We start from the raw sequence: 5,030 nt of genomic DNA on the forward strand, positions 1-5,030 counted from the left end.
AAAACATTCAGATAAATTAAGGACTGTCATAATTTAAAACTGTTGTACTCAGAATCAAAACTCCTACATGCAGGTATTATAATAATCCATGGAGGAAATTGAGCAAAATAGTCATTTGCTCTAAAGCTCTGCAGTGAAGTTTGTTCACTTGTTGAGTAGGATTATTAATATTTTCCTGAGTTTATGTGAGAAACATGTATATGATAACTGAACATTGAAAAGCAACCCTAAATATAGAATATTAATATTTTTGTGATTATTCTTGAAGTGAGAAGGTAGGAATACATCCAGGGAAACACAATATCAAAAAAAGTACAAAATATATCTTCCTATGTTACTCTCTACATTTTTATTGTTCAGGGTGGAATGAAGAGATAGGGAGGATGGGGCTTCCCTGGTGGCACAGTGGTTGAGAATCTGCCTGCTAATGCAGGGGACACGGGTTCGAGCCCTGGTCTGGGAAGATCCCACATGCTGCGGAGCAATTAGGCCCATGAGCCACAACTACTGAGCCTGGGCATCTGGAGCTTGTGCTCCGCAACAGGAGAGGCCGCGATAGTGAGAGGCCCACGCACTGCGATGAAGAGTGGCCCCTGCTTGCTGCAACTAGAGAAAGCCCTAGCACAGAAACAAAGACCCAACATATCAATCAATCAATCAATCAATCAATCAATCAATATTTAAAAAAAAAAAAAGAGATAGGGAGGAAACAAAATATTTTTGAAGAAAAAAATTTTAGTAATTGGTACTGGTTGAATCCATTTCCCAAGGAAACAGTGAAGAAGTAAAAGAAAAATATGTCTTTGTAGAATATTGTTAGAAAGTTAGCAAGGGATATAAAATGATATGCTACAATAAGATTTTTTTTTTGATAACAGAAGTCTTAGAATCATTCTCAGTTGAATAGGCAAAGTGCAGTAAACTATTAAAGATAGGAAAATAAAATACTCGTTTTCAATTATCAAATTGAGCAAAATTTCAAATGATAATAATGAAGACAATAGCGTGGTTAAATGAACCACTGACCACATATGGTTGCTAAATACTTGAAATGTGGATAAAAATTGAGATGAGCTGTGAGGTAAAATAATAGTTTTTGAAGACTTAGTATGAAAAGTGAATAAAAAATAGCTCGGTTTTTATAGTCACTACATTTTGATATAATATTTTAAACACATTAGGTTAAAAAATATATATTTATACATTAAGACTAATTTCACCTTTTTTACTTTTTAAAATGTGACTACTAGAAAATTTAAAATCACTTATGTGTCTCAATTTCTATTTGTTTCGAATGGAGAATAAAATGTTCTCTACTTATTACTTTTACTTTTTTAACAAATAAATATTGAAAGTAATGATGTGTGCATCAAATTGCTGACTTTTCTTTCAAGGTTTAATTAGCTTCTACCACCTTATCACCTAATTAAGATTTAGCTATATTTCAAAAGGTGACAACCTCCATGGTTTGCACAACCATGGAGCTCTTCCTTTTGAATACTAATGCATGATTCAGATGAGAATGCTTGTGTCTGCTTCTTCCATCAGAATAAGTTTATTCTCAAAAGACTGCATTTAATCAGTCAAAGAAAAAGACAATTGGATGTCATCACATCACTTCCCCATTTAACTCAAGTTAGAATTACTTGTTGTTTTGTTTTGTTTTTTTCCATGAAGGGAGATTATTTTCAATCTGCCATAACACATGTCCACATTACATCTTCATCTTGAACATGCAGCATTTCAAGCTGTAATCAGGATAGATTATTCCTTTTTCATTTTCACAATTTTTATGCTGCTGCCAGAAGTCTTCTCGGCATTTGCTTTGATTTATTTATTTATTTATTTATGACTGTGTTGAGTCTTCGTTTCTGTGCGAGGGCTTTCTCTAGTTGCGGCAATTGGGGACCACTCTTCATCGCGGTGCGCGGGCCTCTCACCATCGCGGCCTCTCTTGTTGCGGAGCACAGGCTCCAGACGCGCAGGCTCAGTAATTGTGGCTCACGGGCCCAGTTGCTCCGTGGCATGTGGGATCTTCCCAGACCAGGCCTCGAACCCGTGTCCACTGCATTGGCAGGCAGATTCTCAACCACTGCGCTACCAGGGAAGCCCCTCGGCATTTGCTTTGAATCCTGTCTTCAGTGCACCCCCCACTGATTTTGCACAGATCTGGGAGTATCAGATGTAGCTGAGTTCAGCTTGTCTCCAGTATGCCACCATGATGTTGCGAGAGGGGGTGCGTCAGGCCGAATCGTGAGGACCTGTCAATGTCGTCTCAGCTTGTGGCCCGGCTGGCAGAAGGTCAGGTCTGAGAATTACTTGTTCTTTGTTTTTCTGGATTTTTCATTTTCCACATGCAGTTTTGGATATATGAGATTTATAAGAACTTATAAATATTAATTTTAAATTAATTGTTTTAAAAGATTGAAACCACTCTTGTTTTTCTTAATTTATATTCAAAACTTATATTTTTCTATTCTCCATAATAAGATACAGGGCATATTACTAAAGTATTTTTTAAATTTATTTTTATTTTTATTTTATTTTTTTAACATCTTTATTGAAGTATAATTGCTTTACATTGTTGTGTTAGTTTCTGCTGTATAACAAAGTGAATCAACTATATGTATACATATATCCCCATATCCCCTTCCTCTTGTATCTCTCTCCCACCCTCCCTATCCCACCCCTCTAGGTGGTCACAAAGCACCCAGCTGATCTCCCTGTGCTATGTGGCTGCTTCTCACTAGCTATCTATTTTACATTTGGTAGCGTATATATGCCAATGTCACTCTCTTACTTTGTCCCAGCTCACCCTTCCCTCCTTCCATGTCCTTAAGTCCATTCTCTACATCTGCATCTTTATTCCTGTCTTGCCCCTAGGTTCTTCAGAACTTTTTTTTTTTTTTTTTTTTTTTTTTTTTTTAGATTCCATATATATGTGTTAGCATATGGTAATACGTTCTAATAGAGTAAAAACAATATTAAACTATTTTAGTAGTCAATTTTTCAAACTAAACTATATGCAAAGGGTTTAGTAGTTTACAAAAGAATAAAATGTTGCAGTTGAACAGGAAAATTGGATCCATGCCTGGTTTATACCACGCAACCACTATACCAGGTTTGGAGACACGTCTGCATTATCATAAAATGCAGGACTTCTATTCTTATTTATAGGAAAATATAATTACAAAGAAGTTGTGAAGCCAATAAAAGTTTAAAATTTAAATATTTTTAAAAAATTTTCCAAATATAAGTTTAATTGTATTTATCAAATTTAAATTTAAATGTAATCCTTCATCATTTAAAAAATAATTTTGTAATTTCTCCAACTTCAATAAAGAAATTTACTATCCTGTATTATTGCCACTATAATTTTATATTATTTTTACTCTGATAACTAATACTACTAACTATAACACTTCTACTACTACTACTTCTATTACTGCTACTATAATATTAACATTAATATGTTAATGTTATTAATATGTTGGTTAATTAATATTAACCATCCAGGGGTTGGTTTTGATTTGTATTCAAATGTTGATATTATTATTAGTGTTTGTTTTAAAATAATCTTTTTATCTCTCTCTCTCACATCAGAAACTTATAGAAATATAAGCATAATTACATTGATAAAAGCATTTTCAATCATAAAAAAATAGTTGTATTATTCTACAGTGTGTCTTGAAGAAGAAAAAATTAACTTAGGAATATTGAAATTAAAAGTTCACCACAGACATTATTAGCTCCATCTTTCAGTCTATAACAAACTGAAAACAAGTAAAACTTTAGTTGTCATTAAAATTAAAACATAATGAGAATTTTTATCTACCTCTTTTACTTAAAATTACTTAAGGGGAATATTAAAAGTTTTGATTGGAAATATCACCACAATAAACAAATTATAATGTTATAGCATAAGTATTCCATAGAGTGAATTAACATCACTATCTAGGGATATTAGGATCCTGTGAAGTTGCATTAATTTAAGAGCTATCTTTTTCCCTTTGCAAAAACATTGGTCATCCATTTCTTTGTCTTCTTGTATTAGTTCTGGGTAATAAATATCTATTATACATTTTTTTTAATTTTCCATTTTACTTTCAGAATCTATGTTTTCATCTTTTCTTACTTAATTGTTAAGTGGAACTGACTGTTTAATTTTACAAAACATATTTGGGGACACATTCCATTATATAAAATAGTTTTACTCTATATTTACACTAGTTTTACACTCAATATGTTTATGCCAAAGATCAATGTATAATCTTAGATTCTATCTTCTCTGGAAGTTTAAATTGCAATGGAGAATTCTGTTTTATAATATGCAGGAAGACACATGAATTCCTTGTCACTAAGTTTTGTTACCAAGACATCTTAAAAGAGGTTTTTGTACTGACTGTAACTGTCTAAATCAGCTGTTTCATCAATTCTGAAGCTATTTGTAATCAAAAGTAATGGTTGTCTCAGTTGCTACTTCTTAGAGTTCAAAGCAATATATTAGAAAATCACATGTATAAAAACTCTACTGAACTTCAGATAGCAATATTGACAAGGCAATTACATCATACAACAATTACTTTTTGATGTTATTAGCAACTGTCAACTTAATTTCATTAAAAGTTATCTCATGGTGTTCAGTATAGGATATTAATATAAAGGTCAAAGATAAAGACTTATCACAGAATACAGATTCATTTGTTAGAATATGTGAAAGAGATTTTAAAACTTGCTCTCCTATACATGAATGCAATATCCATGACACAGAATCTGTTAAAGGAAGTAGGTAACAATTTATTCTAGTCATTTTTTCAGATTTGTGAAAAAATAGAGTAACCGTCATCCAGAAATAAGGAACTGATTATCGGCTTTCAATATGACTAACAAGTTCCCCAGTTAAAAGCACACTTCCTAAAAAAGATAGGAAGACATATACAAGGGTATCACATAGATGCAAAAATGAGCTTCATTAAGAAGTGATATGGAGAACAGCATTTCAGAAAGTTTCTTTGTAAACTGTTACATTT

At 32.5% G+C, this 5,030-nt stretch overlaps 1 pseudogene; it reads right to left on the reverse strand.

Moving 5' to 3' along the window:
* Window positions 1-1,764: 1,764 nt before the first annotated feature.
* Window positions 1,765-2,241, reverse strand: LOC118884358 (annotated as a pseudogene).
* Between the last annotated feature and the right edge of the window lie 2,789 nt (window positions 2,242-5,030).

Source organism: Balaenoptera musculus, chromosome 18 (assembly GCF_009873245.2).
Source record: "Balaenoptera musculus isolate JJ_BM4_2016_0621 chromosome 18, mBalMus1.pri.v3, whole genome shotgun sequence".
Lineage (NCBI taxonomy): Eukaryota > Metazoa > Chordata > Mammalia > Artiodactyla > Balaenopteridae > Balaenoptera > Balaenoptera musculus.